At 43.8% G+C, this 19,699-nt stretch overlaps 1 long non-coding RNA gene across 1 annotated transcript in view; it reads right to left on the minus strand.

Annotated features, from left to right (window-relative positions):
- Positions 1 to 10,474: 10,474 nt before the first annotated feature.
- LOC136686487 (uncharacterized) overlaps positions 10,475 to 19,699 on the minus strand; it is a 57,307-nt gene continuing 48,082 nt past the window's right edge. The window contains exon 3 of the long non-coding RNA XR_010800325.1: positions 10,475 to 10,918. This is a non-coding gene — a long non-coding RNA (uncharacterized lncRNA). The remainder of the gene's footprint in view (positions 10,919 to 19,699) is intronic.

Consider the following 19,699-nt stretch of genomic DNA (forward strand, 5'->3'; position numbering starts at 1 on the left):
TTCAGTAACTCTCACCAGTAAAGATTTTATGGACTTTTTTAATAATAAAATTGAGAATATTAGACAACAAACTCAAGCTACAGGATTAAATCCAATCTGGCTGCCACCCGATGTGACTGATATAAAACATAATGTAATTGTAAAAGATACTAAAATATACTAAAATAACTATAGTATACTCATCCCTTAGCCTGGGGCATGTACCCAAAGCTTTTAAACCGGCAGTTATTAAACCTATGATCAAGAAACCAAATCTTGACGCTAGTACTCTGTCTAATTACAGGCCTATTTCTAATCTGCAATTAGAAATAATGGCCCAACAACATATCTACATAAGAATCATATATATATGAAAAATTACAATCTGGATTCAGGCCACATCAAAGTACAGAGACAGCTCTAGTCAAGATAACAAATGATCTTCTTCTTGCCTCTGATCAAGGCCACGTATCCCTGTTGGTGCTTCTTGACCTCACCGCAGCTTTCGATACAATAGACCACAATATTCTCCTAGAAAGGTTAGAAAACATGGTTGGAAATACAGGGAAAGCCCTATTATAGTTCAAACTTAACGGAACGTTACCAATCCGTAAATGTAAACATTTTAAATTAAAATTATTCTAAAGTAAGATTTGGAAGATTTCCACAAGGTTCTATTTTAGGACCATTATTATTTACATTATACATGTTACCGCTAGGCACAGTTATAAAAAAAACATGACATTAACTTTCACTGTTACGCAGACGACGCGCAATTGTATATTTCAGCCAAGCCCGATGACAAACACAGATTAAAGAAAATAATGTGTAAAAGACGTGAAAGGCTGGATGTTGTGTAACATCCTCCACAGCAACAAAACAGAGGTCCTGCTTTTGGGTCCAAAGGTGACAAGAAATAAATTATCAGATTTAATTTTAAATCTCGCTGACTTTCCAGTTAAACCTGGTTCAGCAGCAAAAAATCTTGATGTCATAATTGACCCGGATTTATCATTTGATCAACACATAGGTAGTATCACTAGGACAGCTTTTTTACATCTTCGCAATATCACTAAGATTAGAAATGCCTTATCCCTTCAGGACACAGAAACATTAGTACATGCCTTTATTACTTCAAGGCTTGACTACTGTAACACACTACAGTCAGGATGCACCAGCAGCAATTTAAGAAAACTTCAGCTAGTTCAAAATGCTGCTGCCAGGGTCCTCACTAAAACTAGAAAATTTGAACATATCAGTCTAGTTCTATCATCACTTCATTGGCTGCCTGTAAAATTCCACATCGACTACAAAATTGTGTTACTAACATATAAAGCTCTACATGGGCTTGCTCCTGAATATCTTCAGGATACCTCCATGTTTACTCAGATCAGAGAATACTGTTTTTTTAATTGTTCCCAGACTTCAGAAGGCCTCAGCTGGGGAAGAGCCTTTTCTTATAAAGCCCCCCCAGACTCTGGAATGATCTTCCAGAAAATGTTCAGGACTCAGACACAGTCGCAATCTTCAAATCTAGGCTAAAAACTCATTTGTTTAGTTTATCTTTTGGTAGTTAATGCTCCCCCATAGATAAAGGTGGCAGACCCAGAGGGTCCATGGACACAGGGAATTATAGTAAACTGAGACGCTGGTGCTGTCGTCCCGCCGCTTCATGCGATCACTCAGGTTTGTTGATGGTGGAGCGAAGGGATGCCAGTGTTTCAGGATGCTCCCGCATCTGTGTGTCCTTCTGGTTTTCTCCTTTTAGTTAAAGCTGTCATAGTCAGCCGGAGTCATTAGCCACACTCTGGAAATGTTCACATTTTCTGCTTTACAAACACCAAACAGTTCAAAACTAATTCTAACCCTTTACCTTTTTCAGAGTAAACGACCGCCCACCTGTCTGTCTGGACACTGATGGATGACTGTTGAGATCCTCCTCCACACTTCAGACCAGCTGCCCAGATCCAGCAACCACCAAAAGCCTTGAAGCTGCCCCTACACTGAAGTTTGCACGGACTCCTAACTATTATCACCAGTAGATTGACCAGAGGAGGATAGGTAACCCCTTGTGAGCCTTGATTCCTCCCAAGGTTTCTTCCTCAGCTGAGGGAGTTTTTCCCTGCCACTGTCGCCACTGGCTTGCTCACTTGCGGTTTTTTACATTTCATGTCAAATCTTTGTCTTACTGGAATTCTGTGAAGCTGCTTTGTGACAACATCAGTTGTAAAAAGCGCTATACAATAAATTTGATTTGATTTGACTTTACGCTACAGCTGTCATTACTACATTTTTCGCCAATAAATAACCTTTAGCTCATTTTTAACACAAATACACCATCTTCAGTTTACTTTGAAAGTATACACTGACTCTAATACCGATAAAAATCATGTACCAGTTGCACTCATTTTTACAGTTAAAGTTTAATGTATATCTTGTAATAAATGAAGAAAAATGATGGAAGTGATTTTGCATTAAAAAAGCTATATTCAACACAAATACAAAATAAGACATTAATCAGTGCAGTTTTAAGTTAAAAAAGATATAAAAAACATTATCTATAACCATTATCTTTAATCTGAAAGAGCATGAAACAAGAAGCTGAACTATCAAAAACTAAAACAAAATTAAATGACTGAGCAAAGCCAGGTTAAAATAAACAATAAGAAGAACAGACAGAGATAGTGATACCAGTGAAGAGAAAGGCCATGGAAGATGCATTTGCTGTGACTGTCCTTTTTTTATTGTTCTAGAGGAGCTTTCAGCTGCAGCCGTGGTTCAATGTGGATGGTGTTACATAACAAGTAACTGGATAAGAGTGTCTGCTAAATATTGTAAATGTAAATGTAAAGCTCTGTTTGGCTGGTTGAAACCGCTAAGTTACCTTCCTAGGTATAGTGCACTACAAAAGGGAACATACAGACATTTGAGATAGTTACAGCTCAATTGAGCACACCTGGTTAGATTAAGACTCAGAAGTAAGTTTATCTGGAATAGTTTATTCAGAAGATTAGCAGTGTGGGTAGTTTACTCGGCAGGGTAGTGATAGTTTAGTGAGGTGTTTGGATTGTGCTTGCACTGCAACAGATCCGTGCTGTTATTCCACGATATCACACTCCCTCTCGAGTTCTATTTAGTAAGTATTAGACTTATTATTGGTAAGTTCACAACTGTCTGTGAGGTACTTAATGAAGAATTACAGAAACAGTCATGTAAACTGTTGTATGATTAAGAAGTTGGGAATTTTCATACACTCACCCTGTTGCTCACTCACACACACACACCTGTGCATTGTTTCGAATGGTCAATCCTGGAGGCAACCTACACAAACACAGGAAGAACTCCTCAGAGAGTGACCTGTCCAGATTTCATTACCCCACCATGCGACAACAACTAAAACACATTCCACGCACCATTTCACACAAGATCTCAGATCAAACTCAACATTCATCAGCGTCAAACAGTAGCTCACTGCTCTGAAATCAGACAGATCCATGAGTAGCATTGGTGATGCCGTGGGTGGGCAGTAATCCAGTGTAATTAGAGGGAGAGGGGGAGTGGGCAGAGTGGGTGAAAACGGATTTGTGAAACATGTGGAGAAGCGGGTGGCGGTTTCAGAGAAGGCTCTGCTTTAACTGCCAATTACGAGGTTAAGTCCTGATTATGCTTCCGTATGGACAGGAAATCTGCATAAACTGGTTACCAGTATCATGCTCAGGCATTGACCACTCACATTTCACAGAGCGGGGAGCTGGGGCTCAGCACGAATAAATGACCACATTACTAAATATTAATTAAGCGAGTCATTTATTAGCAGCCATTTTCATTAGAGGCTAATGAAATAGTGAGACTGGAGAGTCTCATAAAGAACTCATTATGTGAGGCTATAGCTAGCCACTAATGCTAAATCCATGCAAAGACACAAATTTAGAGAGTTTCCACCCAGTCAACATACACTACTTGGCCAAATGTTTGTGGACAACCCCTGGCTGAATGTTCAGTTTGCGAAATCCCAAAGATACAATGTGAAATTGAGAGTGTTATCGCTAGGACAGACGCTGTTAGGAACGACAAGCTGCTAAACATTTTCATCAACAGGAAAAATAATCAGTATATCCCAATCTCTGTTTACAGTTTGATTGTATGTGTATATATCACATTGTGGGGACCAAAGTTTGTTTATGCAGTCATGTAGCAAGGTTTTTTTTTTCTCCAAAATTATTACATTTTAAGGGAATGCGTTTTTTAGGGTTAGGGTTAGGGTTAGGGTTAAGCTTGTGTTACTTGGTAATGTCAAGTCCCCAACAAATTAATGAAAGTCTATGTAATGTCCCGACAATTTACAAGTACCAATCACGAAAATATCAGGCCATTCCTCCACACCTCCATATGCCAAATCTCTTACATCGTCTTAGATCAAAGCCTTTGAAGCTTACATGAAGAATATACAAGAGGCGGCGCAAGGAAACAATCAGCGACTCTTCCGTGTAACTCTCAGCCGAGAAGGGAGGAATAAAAAAAAAAAAAACGAGGGATGAGGAAAAGCTGGTCGTCTATGGACAGACGCTGATCTCTCCAAATCCCTCTGTATCTCATTTTCCATCCGCATAATGTGGATTAAGACCTGTTGAAACCTATATATATGATTCTATCAGAGGAACAGATTGGAGCAGGCTGCAACCAAATCCTCTGGACCATGCCCGGAAAGAGCGAGAAATTACTCCAAATTAAGGTCGAGAATAGCCATACCTCCCACCATCAGCTCTCTCTCACTCTCACACACACACACACACACAGAGAGAGAGAGAGAGAGAGAGAAGCTTTCTAATCCAGCATTGCTCTGTCCTCCATCAGCCCCTGTCCATTAGGGTGCCCCTCCCCCCCAAAAAGCATGCCCACAAATCCTGCCCACACTTTGCCTTCATCAGGGCACAAAGAGCCACAGCTGCTCATCCAAACAACAACACACACACACAACAGTATAATGTAGTATACACTATAAATATAATATCTAGATTTTGAACCCCCCTCCAAACATATGTGAGGGATTATACATAAGTTCTTCAGATGATTGACATGTACTTAAGTCAAGTAAATCATCCACAAATAGGTCAGTGGCAACCCTTGTATGCTATATGTCCAAAAGTTAATGTCTCTTTATTATACAGTACTGTGCAGAGGTCTTAGGCACCTCCGTTTATTACTATTTCGAATATGTTATTTTAAATATTACTTTTATTTATTTATTTATTTAGAGAAAATAAACTCTTGCTGCTCAGATGACTTGAGCTTGGGCTTCCCAAGTGACGCAGTGTACATTGTGTGGACCATGATATTGGAGATGACTGGTATGATCTCCCTAGTGATGCCTCAGCCATCCAAAGTCCAAGACAGCATACTTGGCTTTGCTCTGTGGGTGGGTGGGATGGCCTCCATGTCTCTTCATCACAGTGCTATCAGCACTAGCCTGCATGGGTGTCTGTAAGCTGATGCGACAGATCTGGGAAGTTGGTGTTCCCCTCCAGTGCCTTGAGCTGTTCAGTTGCAGCAAATGAAAAATAAGATTTGGTTGGTGGCATAGTGTGTGACTGGGAGGAGCTCGGGCTGAGCGCCAGTGGTGATGACTGATGATTGGGAAGACAAATGGTCATACATTGTAAATAAGAAATAATAAAAAGAAGGACAACATGCTCAAATCCAAGGGTTAGCTAGAGGGCATTAAAAAAATAATAATAATAATAATAATAATAATAATAAAAAAATAATAATAATAATAATAATGACACTGGACTGTGGAACTGTGCAACTGTGTTCTGGAGTAAAAGAGCTCCTTCCAATACATGGATGGCTTAGAGGTTTATTATTCTGCAGACCACTTTACAGTGAGATTGTTCCTTAAGAGGTTTATGAATGGTTTAACATTAATAAGCTCATAAACATCCAGGCAGTATTATCATTAATCATTAATAAGGATCAGCTGCTTGCCAAGTAGTTGCATGCCTCCATTCACCTCATTAATAAACGCTTAATAAAGCATTTAGAAACCCTTTATAAAGTAAAATGCAAATGAAGAAACATCTGTGGATGTTTCGGTTGGCATGTTTGCCATAAATAAAACATATATATGTATGAAAAATAGATATATAAAAATGACAGAGAGTAAACAGCAGCTGGAGTTGCCAAATTATGTACTAAACACAAACAACAAGAATAGAGATACTAGGTTTCATTCTAAAAGTGACAATGATACAAAATATGAAGCTAATAATCTGTAATAAGCTGATATTTTTGCATTTTGTGGCATTCATTTGCAAGCAATTTAACTGTGGCTTTGCTTGAAAATGGTGTTAGAGGTCATCTGAGCTCTAATGCACTGCTCCCCACTGTCCATAATGGTGTCATGATATGATTACACTGACACCAACCTCTACATAAACATTCCGAATTAAAGTTCTCAGTGGAGAGACTCTACTCAGAGCCCATATGCTCATGCACTGACGCCGGAGCATCACAGTAATACAGTAGAGTCCCAGGAGCCTCAGGTTGTTCCCTTTAAGTTTACTTAAAAGCACAGGCAGCTGCGGAGAAGGAGTCCATCCAAGATCCAAGAGAGTAAATGGCACACTTTTCCACATCATTTGGTTACCAAGTTTTCCCAGGCAGGCCCGCGCTGTCCCGAGAGGCTCCTAATCACGCCGGCCGAGAAAGAAGAAGGGCGATCTCGCACCGTCTCACAAGGCCTATACCATCTGTATGCAAATGCCTTCCATTAACGAGGATAAATAAATAAATTAGCCCCCCCCACCCCAAAAAAAAAAAAGCCTCCTGCGCCACGTGTGAGGAACACCTGCTCATTCTGTGTACCAATCTGCTGCCATTTTTCATTCCAAATAAATAAGAAGCAGGTGAACACAGGTGATGTTTTTTTTTTTCCCTCTTCTTCCTCCTCCTTGCCCCGGCGGCTGAAACATCAGCCCGGCTCGGCGGAGATGAAGCAGCTGGCAGCGCACAGCTCCAGCAGAAGGTCTTTCAGGAGAAATAATGAATGCATCCAAGCAGTGGCAACTTCAGGCAGTGGAAAAGTCATTAAGATCCTGAAGTTGTATTTTTTTCAGCAGCAGTTGCTGAGGCTGATATAAATGCTTTTATAACATTTTATGAACGCAGAACTCGTAGGGAGTGTTACTGTAATGTCGACACCACTGGTGTTGATGTTGGGCACAGGCTACAGGCCAGAGTGTGGCCACACAGCTCCAGGGTTCGATGCTCTTCTTGGGTTACTATCTGGGAGGAGTCTGGGGTGTGAGTTTTTTACTGTCCATTCCAACTACATGCAGTGTACAGTCTTTTAGTGAAATGAAACAATGCTCCTCTAGGACCGAGCTGCTACATTAAACACCTCACAGAGATGACAAAGTGAAACAACAGGAGACAAGTACAATAACAATAAACAATGAACAATAAATACTAGGGAGGAGAGACAGCTCGACTAGTCTCAGTTCACACTGGAGTGATGTAAAGTGAAATAAAGTGCAGAATGGTACAGAGAGGTACACAGCATATTAACCTGTTAATGCTTTGTAAACATTTTACATTGGTGTAAATGTGACAGATGGATAACAGTGATTGTCTCTTCCACAGTTCTTCAAGCAGCAAGTGTTCAGCTGTGTACAGTCCCATCACTAATTGTTGAGAAGTCAAAAGTAAAGATGCTGCTGGTCTTTCTAGGTGATGGTGATGAGGGACCAGGTGAGATACTTGTCCATGTGAACCCCAAGGAATATGATGCTCCACAGTGGAGCCGTTGACCTTCAGCCAAACGTGATCCCGTCCTGTTCTTCTGAAGTCAGTCTTTGGCTCCTCATTCTGTGCTATTTTTCTTTCTGATGAGACCCACCACAGTCGTGACGTCAGCAAACTTAATGATGTGGTTTAAGCTGTGCATTGATGCACAGTTGTGAGTTAGCAGAGTGAACAGCAGTGGACCAAAGGGCACAGCTCTGCAGGAGTGTGAGAAACTGTCCACAGGTGTGTGTGTGTGTATGTGATAGTTACTGGGTGTGTGATGTCCTGTGATATGTTACTACCATAGAGTTAGGGTCAAGGTTATGGTGAGGTTTCAGCTTTTTCACACTGGGAAGGTATCAGAAATTCACATTGTCGCTGTCCAATAAAAATGTAAGTTACAGTAAAATTATTTGATTCCAAGTAATTTTGGAGAAATTCTGTTGGCCCATTCATCATGAAATGTTCAGACAATGTGAAGGACACCTGCTGGTTTCAAATAAGATGTACATACATGTTTTTCATTGGACAGTGACAATATGGACGTCCATGAAGGACACATCATATTCCATATATAATTAACTAATCCTTGAAATGGTCTTTTAAATAAATATATTTGAATTCACCTTGAGGCCCGGCTGTGCACAATGGGTGAACCCTGAAGTTGGTGAATAATTACAAATGATTTCAGCAAGTGTTTGAACACATGAAACGTCTTGTACCCATAATTTATATGCACTGCAAAAGACGTGCACCATCCATAGTGATCCTGTGTTTCTTTGTAGCTCCTGGAGGGGACTATTGAGGACAGACATCTAGAGCTCACCCAGAACGCTGTTTATTTCTCACTTCTTATTTTGCCCACGAATGAGACCCAGTTGTACATGTTAATGAACGTGGTGTGCAGCCTGAATAGAAAATACGATGGAGCTGTAATGTTTTTAACTCTGGGAATTAGGCAAGGCTACCTGTGGCTAAAATAAACATGAGATTCTGCTCGGGAGCACCAGCGAAAGAATGCACTCCTCTTCATTTTGGGTTCATAAATACAGTAGCAAGCATGGGGATTTTGCTCTTGGAATCCAAACGAAGCTGATGAATCAAATCCTTTGGAAAGATTGGATACCTCCAGATCTTTCCCAATTCATCCGAAATTAGTGATGTGAATAACGAGATTGTTCAGATGTGAATGAGATCAGTTCCTTGGACGCTAAATAACCGGTGTTCCTTTACCTTGGTTGGCTCATAGCCATAGCCTCATGATTACTCTGATGACCAAATATTGGTGGTCAGTTGCTCCAGCCTTAATATATTTACCTTGAACGAGATTAGATTAAGGCATAAGAAATCAAGCAACGAAACAGTACATAACGCAGCTAGGATTTATCACGAAAGAGCCAAAATGATGACTAGCCCTACTCTAAATTCTAATGCAGTAGACCCCCACACACTCGCACAAACACACTCGATAAATCACTCAATAAAAGATGCGACCCGAATGTAGCTTGAGGTTGTAGAGGCCTACAAAGCATACATATTTGCTTAAGAAAAGCATTTAAAATGCAATCCACATGCAAATACGGCACCTGCCACACCTTCCGTGCCTGGTGGAGGTGGGTCTTTTCCAGCAGCAGGTCCACGGCTGTCTTTGGCTGATTGTGGAGATAGCGCTAGACTAATGAAAGCGTGTGTGAGCACTTCTTCTCCAGTGGTCAAAGGTGGTTATCTTGGCCTCTGGAAATTTGGATCAGGTATGCAGGCACAGCTCTGGGTGTTCTGCACTGATGCATTTTATATTCCTGAAGCAACTTTGTTCAGAGCGGTTCATCCAGAACCACACTATAAAACTAAAAGTTTGTTGGCAAAGACTGATCCAATCTTTCTTCTGAATACCCCTCCCTCACCCCTCCCTTTCCAACATGTCATTTGGTTTGTCTGTTCTGGGCTACTGTAGAAACAGAACCTCTGCTTTAAAGGAACCTAGCACCACACACTGATTTATAAGACCACCCAGTTTGTTTTGGTGGGCTGCCTGATCAGAAAATATGAGGAAAAGATGAGCCCTTCTTATTTTGATCTACCTCTGACATCAAGTGCTGAAACTTTGAATTGCCCCGCCCCCATGTCTGAGTCTATCCAATCATAGCATTTGTATGGATCTGCATTTAAGTGAGAGCACAAATATGAGATTAAATGGAGAAAAAAAAGAACACAAGTAGGATCACTGTGTAAAAACTGAGAAGAAGGAAATAGAGAAGAAAGACAACTGAGCGAAAACAGTTAAAAACCAGAGCTTCTGCTCCTCACCCCTCGCTCCTCTGCACTTAGGTTGGGATGAAAAGTAAGTGGCTTGTCATCATTTAAAGGAACAGGCACTAAAATCAGCTGTTCTGGACAGGGAGAACATGATTCCAACTTTTAAGAAGTGTTAATGAAATTTCTTATTTCATCCTTATAACTGTGGAACAACATAGTAACACATAGCCACTTATTACATTGCTAAGTGTGTTAGCAGATAATGGCTTGGTAAGGGTTAATAAGGGTATCTTAATGAATACCCAATATGTTATATAAAAATAAAATGGATCAAAAATACAAGTCATCTATAATATGTTTACTCAATATTAGTTACTGCTTAACAACATTGTTATACGCAATCAGGTGCTATCTATTAGCTTAAGAAGGCTTAACAAGGGCATTAGTGTATAATGTATAATTTGTGTTGAAGGTCCCATTTTGTTAAGCTTTAACAAACCAGTTATTACTGCTTATTACTACTTTATTAGCAATAATTAGATTAAATAGAAAAATATTTACACTGCACATTTACTGTTATATTTGAAATCATTATTCCTCTTGTCTATGATTGAAAACTGCTCTGCAAACCTGGAGAGGTCAATAACAATCTGAACATTTGTAGATAAGCCATAGACGACTTTCAAAATAAAGTGCTGTCCTTTATCAGTCTTCAGTGTGGGATATTCGCCTGCATCCACTCCCTGAACCGATGATGTTCTTCCAGCAGTTGCTCTCCAGAGTGTCCGGCCTTGCCGTTAGATCTGAAGCCATTTCGTCTGGAGCCTTGTGGCCATCTCTACAGCACTCATCTGGAGGAGTGAAGTGGGCTGCGTCTCAGGAGGTGCCTCTGGTGGTGCTGTGAGGAGGGGAGGGGGGCTATATGAGACAGGTAAAGTAGAGAAATCTCTTATCTTAAACCCCCCACCCTCACCCCCCAACACACTCTCCCCAGCACTCCCCCACTTCGAGCTCAATCCCTTTCTTCGTGATCTAAAGCTGCAATGAGCAGATAAAGGCAAGCAGGCCTTTTCCATAAACGCACTTATCACAGGCCAACAAGCTCTCTGACTCTCTTATGACTGACAGGTCAGCCGCTTGGGATTCCACACACATCCTTCTTTCTCCATGCAGAGACTTACACACACACACACACACACACACACTGGCCTGACAGGGTTCTACCACACACACACACGCAAATGCACAAGCAGCCAGAAAGACATGTGCACAGTAGACAAGAGCAAGCGCATACACTCATCTGAGTGCTGTCAAACAGATAAGGAAAGCAGTGGACATGAGTCGGAGCGCATGCGTGCATAACACAGTCTTCTCTCGCTCCCACACACACACACACTCTCTCTTACACACCCTCATTAGAGCTGCTTAGGCCTTCGCTTTCGGCGGTGGAATAAGACAGGGGTGCGGAGTCAGGCAGCCAATAAGGAAATCAAACAGAACAAAATGAAATCCCGACGAGCGGGCGCTTTTCACCTAGCCCAAGTTAGCGCCATGAATTTTTCATCACCCAGCATGGCAATATTACCTCCGAGTCTATAGCCTACCACTCAATAACACTCGTCCTATTTCATCAACGGCTTCCTCCAGCACAGAGGCTCCTTTCAGAGCCACAAAGCTTCAGCAGAGCACTGACAAAAAAAAGCCCGCCAACAACTCAAAGCACTTTCGCTTCTTAAAGCCAAAATGGTGATATGTCGAAAAAGAAACTCCAAAAAAAAAAAATCCATATTTACCTCTGAGGTGGGAGAACGTGAGTCAGATATGGAGGGGTTCCAGATGCACCGCTGAAATTGAAACAAAGTTTTTAGCGAGCGGTTGAAGACGGAAATAGCTTGCATGTGTCGCATTCCGATTCTCACGCACCTTCTAATAATACCACAGACGCACAACGGCGCAGTGGCTTTGCATCAGAAGAGATTTAGATGTGCTCAAATGGAACACATCCGCACGCTTATTGTCTTTCATTTGACACCCTTTCAGCCACTGTTATGCTGATGATGTTTATTTGTGTGAAACAACGTGCGATCACGCAATTGGGAAGAGTTAGTTGCGTTTGGAATTTGGTTTTCCAGCGCACGTTTATTTTAGGCCTCATTTCTATAATTCTTACTTATTGGTGTGCAACATATTCCGGTATAGGTTTTGGGACAAAGAAAAGACATCATTTTCACATTGTAAAACATTAGTTAAGCAACATCTTTTTGTCGTTTACCTTAAATTATCAGATTACTTTTTGTGATTTCAACGGGATTTTTTGAGTTTTCTGCCTTTCAACTCAAGTTTTTTTAATTACTCCAGTGAAGAGGAAATCTGAAGGAGTGAAATGAACTTTGTCAGGAGTGAGGGGCGGATTGAGGGAGGCGGACGCATTCGCTAAAACACGGGAATTTAATATAAACAAAACAACGATACTAAAACAGGAAATTAACAAACAAGGAGCCAAACAAGCTAAATAAAACAAAGGAAACTGGACAGGGAAAACAGGACAGACGGACGAAAAGCGACACGACGAAAAAGGAGAAGAAACGGGGAAACTCTAGAGACAGACGGACAGACTAAATACCGTAACCAACAAAACACAGGATAAAGGGGAAATGTACGACAAACGGATGAGAGACAAGAGGGCTTAAATACTCACACAAACGAGACGCACCTGAGACAGATAACGAGAAGGACGGGTTAACAGATGACACGGACGAGGAGGTGGAGACCAGGACATAAACAAAACAGAGCCATGTGCAAATAAAGCACATGGCGGGGACAACAGACTGACAGGACGAAGGCGTGACAGATGCCCCCCCCAAGAACGCGCAACTCCCGGGCGCGTACTCCTAAACCCCCCAGGAGCTGGCACTGGAGAGGGCACGGAAAACAAGACAGGACAACAAACCAACGGGTAACAGGACTCAGGACAGGACGGGAACAGACACAGGAGCTGGTGACACGACAGGACCGAATATACGAGACAGGACATGGGACATGACAGGAGACTGACAAAGGGGGGCAGCAAGAGACGAGAACGGACTGGACAGGACAGGAGTGGACACATGGGACTTGATAGGGTTTTTGACATTGGACATGACAGAAGACGGGACAGGTGACAGAACTTGGTGCTGGGACTGGACGGGAGCAGAGACTGGTGACAAGACACTGGACAGGATAGGAACGTTAGACTGGACAGGGGTACGTGACTGGACAGAAGACAGGACAGGTGACATGACACTAGACTGGAACGGAGACGGGACTGGAGACTGGACAGGGGATTGGAAGGGAAACTGGACCTGAGACAAGACAGGTGACTGGACATTGGACGGATACGGGAACTGGACGTGAGACAAGACAGAGGGTTGAAACAGGGACTGGACAGGACTGACAGGGGACTGGACAGGAGACAAGACAGAGGGTTGAAACAGAGACTGGACCGGAGACGGGACAGGGGTTTGAGACAGAGACTGGACTGGAGACAAGACGGGTGACTGGACGTTGGACAGATACGGAGACTGGACATGACTAACAGGGGACTGAACCGGGGGTTGAAACATAGACTGAACAGGGCTGACAGGGGACTGGACAGGACTCACGGGAGACGGGACTTGAGACAAGACAGAGGGTTGAAAGGGAGGCTGGACAGGACTAACAGGGGACTGGACATGTGACGAGACTGAGGGTTGAAACGAGGACTGAACAGGACTAACAGGGGACTTGACAGGAGACGGGACTTGAGACAGGACCGATGGTTGAAACGGTGACTGGAGAGGAGACGAGACTTGAGACTGGACAGGGGGTTGAAACAAGGACTGGACAGGAGACGGAACATAGGGTTGAAATGGGGCCTGGACAGGACTAACAGGAAACTGGACTGGACTAGGTAGGGGAACAGGGACCAAGACGTTTACGGGGACAGACATGAATACAGTAACAGGGACTGGGACAGACACAAAGGCAGACACGGATACAGGGACAAGGACAGAGACGGGAACCAGGACAGGGACAGACAAGGGAACCAAAATAACAGGGGGGTGCCCAGGACTGGCTAATGTCTGTGGGGCAGTCTGAGGAACCAGCCTGGGCACAGTTCTGGGGATCGGCCCTGAAGTCCTACGGGCCGACCTACGGACATGGACAGGAGCGGCGGGTGCCGCCATCGTCACGGGGACAGGAGCGGCGGGTGCCGCCATCGTCACGGGGACAGGAGCGGCGGGAGCCGCCATCGTCACGGGGACAGGAGCGGCGGGAGCCGCCATAGTCACGGGGACAGGAGCGGCGGGAGCCGCCATAGTCACGGGGACAGGAGCGGCGGGAGCCGCCATAGTCACGGGGACAGGAGCGGCGGGTGCCGCCATAGTCACGGACACTGGAGCGGCGGGTGCCGCCATCACGGACACTGGAGCGGCGGGTGCCGCCATCACGGGGACTGGAGCGGCGGGTGCCGCCATCACGGGGACTGGAGCGGCGGGTGCCGCCATCACGGGGACTGGAGCGGCGGGTGCCGCCATCACGGGGACTGGAGAACCTGCGACGTCGTCCTCGGAGGCAGGGGAACCTGCGACGTCGTCCTCGGAGGCAGGGGAACCTGCGACGTCGTCCTCGGAGGCAGGGGAACCTGCGACGTTGTCCTCGGAGGCAGGGGAACCTGCGACGTCGTCCTCGGAGGCAGGGGAACCTGCGACGTCTTCCTCGGAGGCAGGGGAGCCGCGCGCCGCGCTCTCGAGGACAGGAGTTTGTGCTGCTCGCCGGGCTCGCGCTGGAGCTGTAAAGGGTTTAGGGGGTTTGACAGGCGCACCCATTAGATCACCTCGAGGTGCGCCCCTGTTAGCCTCAAACCTCAGAGGTACGGAGGTGAGGCTAACAGCCCCTACCCTTAACGCCCCCCCAAAAATTTCCCCGGACCTGAGGGGGTAATCCTCCAGCGAGGGGGGAACTCCAGCACGGTTCTTCCGCCGACTCTTTCGACTCCCGCTGGCGCAACTACTCGATTCCCGAGTCGACTCCTCCGCTATAGGATCCGGAGCAGCGCCAGGCAGGAGCTGGAGCCGGCGACTCCATTCCGAGGCCGCTTTCAAAGCCTCCCCCACAGGATCTTTGGGGCCTGTGCGGAATGGAGTCCGGCGAACGGCACACCCCTTGAGGTAGTAATCCGCGCTAGCTGCGTCCTTGTGGTCGTACATTCTGTCAGGAGTGAGGGGCGGATTGAGGGAGGCGGACGCATTCGCTAAAACACGGGAATTTAATATAAACAAAACAACGATACTAAAACAGGAAATTAACAAACAAGGAGCCAAACAAGCTAAATAAAACAAAGGAAACTGGACAGGGAAAACAGGACAGACGGACGAAAAGCGACACGACGAAAAAGGAGAAGAAACGGGGCAACTCTAGAGACAGACGGACAGACTAAATACCGTAACCAACAAAACACAGGATAAAGGGGAAATGTACGACAAACGGATGAGAGACAAGAGGGCTTAAATACTCACACAAACGAGACGCACCTGAGACAGATAACGAGAAGGACGGGTTAACAGATGACACGGACGAGGAGGTGGAGACCAGGACATAAACAAAACAGAGCCATGTGCAAATAAAGCACATGGCGGGGACAACAGACTGACAGGACGAAGGCGTGACAAACTTGAAATCGTGAGTTATCGCTATGGCGGGGCTTTGGTATGCTCAGGAAAAGCTCCCAGCATGCACTGCGGGCCCAGCTTATTCACTTTTTTTTTCGGCGATTTATCTTCATTGTTGTGTGCTGTTTGGGTGGGAGTAATATATAGGATGTTTTTAGGTTGTTTGGGCCAATTAGGTCTTTCTTTGAAGCGAAAACTGTGTTTTGTCAGAGCCCTTACCCTCAGAGTGAAACACAGCAGTTTTGGTGAGGTTCCAGCTGAGTCTCTTCTTACAAGCCTCGCCCAAATGATATGTGTCGCTTGTTCTTATTCTCTGACGTTCTTTTCACAGAGTCTTAATAAAGAGCGTTAACAACAGCTATGAAACCTGGTAGTTCTTCTTGACACAAGTTGTCGCAATATTTAAATTTAAGAAAAGGAAATTTCTCTTTGAAACTTAAATACCTTCATTAAATTGAATAAATGCATGGCTTTCAACATAGGTTTTTAAATTGAAACAATGAGCAGTTTGAAGTCAAATCAACTTGTTCAAAGACAAACTTGACTTAAAGTCATGAGTAAATACAATAAATAGTTATTCTATTTGGATTTAACTTAATATTTTAACTTACAATTTTGAGTTGAAGCTGTTTTTTTATGGTCATGACACAGGCTCCCTTCCACTGGTGGGGCTGTTTTCTTGTGAAATACATTTAAACTCTGTTACCTCAAGAAGAATAACAGACACAGTGCTGTAAACTGTTGTGGCGTTAAACAGAAAACAGTCCAAGCAGCTTCTAACCTTCTGAGCTTAGGGTTAGGGCTAAGGTTTTGGGATTACGTTTAGAATTGGGTTTAAACTTGAAGTTCTGTTTAGTTGTTTAAGTTTAGGGTTGGGACTAAGGTCAGGATTAAGGTTCTGGTTTAAGGATTAAGGTAAGGGTCATGTCAGGGGAAGGTTTAGGGTCAGGCTTGGGTTTAGGGGCAGAGCTAAAACTTTATTTGCATGCCATGTAGGTGTCAGAAATTCATGTGTATATATTTAAGCCAAACATGTATGAATTGACATTAATACCGGGCTCACTCGTCTTTGGTGAGTAGTGTGATCTGGGTGATTAATGACTAGCTTGAATGCTAATTAGAAATGGTCAGGTACATATACATACATAAGTTGGTGACATTATTTAGACTCCCATATGGATCCTGTACAGATGTTCTAAAAATGACTGACTTCACCATCTGGTGCAACTTGGTGATTATCCACAGTGTGAGACTTATGTTTAGATCCTGAGTTGAAACTAATCTACAGATTTGATTTAGGTTTTGGATCAGGCTTTGGGTTGTGGCCAAGATTAGAGTAAAAGTGAGTGTGAAATGTTTAGGACTGGTTTCCCAGGTAGAGATTAATCTTAGCTTTGGACTGTTTCCTTCTTTCAATTTCAATGGAAAATCACAATTTAAAATACTGTATAGTGCAGGAAGAGGCTTAATCATTGACTGGGATACCATGGAATGGAAATCTACACATTTTTGATCAAGTTCAAGTTCTGTTCTGAAAATGTTGGACCATGAACAGTACAAAACAGATGCCACCTATTGTGACATTATCAGAGGCACGGCTCAGAAACTGCATTGGCTTTCAAGGGGAAAAGAAGCAAGGGAACGAGCTGCGATTTGGGATTGGTGTATGGTTAACCTGGTAGAGATTCTTATCCTGCCTTCACCTCAAACTCTGGAGGGTGAATAACACTCCACCAGCAGAAACCACCACACACCAAGTCCCAAACACCCACAACAACACAAAACCCCCTTAAATAACCCCCAAACTGCCTCCTATACGCTATACAGTGTTAATGTATATCCAACAGCTTTTAGTTGGAGTTTACATTGGTTTTTGTTTGCCCACAGGACCACCTCATATCATACTCCTACAGTGAATACTTTAACTAATCCATGTTTTATTGCTTTAGAGGAAAATACGTTCATTTCCTCAAGTTACTCGACCGATCTTGGTGGGTAACTTTGGTATATTTCTCAACTTGGACCTATGGGAACCATGGATCTCATTTTCATGAATGGCACCTTCCTTGAAACAGGGTACAGAGCTGTAATATCAAGGTTCATTCACTGTTATGCATACATTGGGATGAATGCCTGGATTTTACCATATCTGTCTCTGTCTGATTTTTGTTAGTTGTTGAGTTATGATGTTTACCTTCCCATCAGCCACAGACTTTCATTACTCTCCGTCTCACTCGCTCACTATCTGCTTATCTACAGCTCATCCCATCCAAATCTCTCTCTCCCCCTCTCTATCCAGTGCTCTCTCGCCCCCATTTTCAGCGCGTAAGGCTCCAGCATTGGGGAACTGATGGAATTTCTTGCATTGTGCCCTCAGCCACATGCCTGTGTAGAAAAGCTGCATGCAGAATGGCGCTATCAGCCGCCAGCTACTGTGGCAAGGGCAGAAAAACAGCGAGGAATCACTATCTGGCCTGGCCAAGCTCAGCACAGATAGAAAAATGCACAACTCTCCCTCTCTCGCTTCGTTTTTAGAACGTTATGCTGTTAGACGCCATGAGCTAAAAGTATGCTGGCGTACATCCCTTCACGGTGGAACGGCCTTTATTTCCCCACCTCTTTTTTCCTGTTTCATGTTCCCTGACTGGAGAAATTTAATTTATGGGCATGACGGTGTGTGTGAGACTTACAAACACACACACACAAAGACAGAGACACACACACAGACACAGATATGTACACCAAAAACAGACAGAAGCATACAAAGGCACTGGCAAGGGCCCACACTCACACACACACAGACATACATATATATAAAAACACACAAACAGCCACACGCGAACACAGCCGTCGCTAATTGGTCGCTAATTCATCCCCACCGCGCATCTCCAGCGATTAAACATCAGGTAATTTTCCAGTCTTTTCTCTCCCTCTCTCCCCCTCTCACCCTCTCCCTCGCTTTTACATTGGCTCCCGTTTAAAAATCCAATTCATTGATTTTTTACAGTCTCGCTCACTTTCTCTTTTTTTCGTCTCGCCGGCTCTGACCCCACCACTTAAATATTCATAAGCCATTAAAAGCCCAAAAAAAAGGTGCACGTTTTGTACGTCTGACCTCTTCTAATACATGGTCTCAGATGTAATCGGCAGCGTCCGGCTGCGTCGGGTCCCCTGAGCAAAGAAGACTGACCGAGCCAGGAAGGATCCGGCCACCTGCAGCCCACACTCTCAGTCAAACCCACAATACAGTCCACACATGTGCCCTGTGAAAGTACATCTACATAACATTAGACCTAGGCCAAACCTCAAACGGCACAGGAACTAAACAAATCAGGAAAGGCTTAGTGTCTGAGTATCACTGCACTACTGGGTGGGCACAATGGTGGGTGTGTGAAGGGAAGGGAGTACTTTTATGCAGTGTTTCCTGCTTGTATTCCATGTGCTTCCATCATATACGGTTACTAACTGTCTGAATTCAAATGAATGAAGGAAAATTGTTAATCTAATGTGATTTTTATGTATAAAAAAAATTACTCTGATTCTAAAAGTCAGTCAGCTTTATTCTCCATTAGTTCTGTCTAGTGAACTCATATGTGGGCTATAGGCTCTGGCTGACTGGGTGGGCCTTGGTCCAATTTGTGTAACATGGGCCCACCCATGGCTACGCCTCGTTCTTAGCACTGACTGTTATACAAAACTACTAAAGATACTCAGCACAAAAGAACACATAAACAACTGTAAAAGCAGAAATGAAAACAGACTACACAGCATTGCATGAAGACTTGCCAATGAAAGGACAAAATTGTAAAACCTTGACTTACGAGTGAATCAACTTACGGATTTTCTAAGATACGAGCTGTCACTCGGTGGACATTTTGCTTTATGATGCGAGCCGAGATCTGAGTTACGATCGAGTGAGCTTAATCCACCAGGTAGCTTAGCGAGTTTGTAGATAACGTGGTTAACTTGCCGTGCAAGCATCTCTATCA

Source organism: Hoplias malabaricus, chromosome 1 (genome assembly GCF_029633855.1).
Source record: "Hoplias malabaricus isolate fHopMal1 chromosome 1, fHopMal1.hap1, whole genome shotgun sequence".
Classification (NCBI taxonomy): Eukaryota; Metazoa; Chordata; class Actinopteri; order Characiformes; family Erythrinidae; genus Hoplias; species Hoplias malabaricus.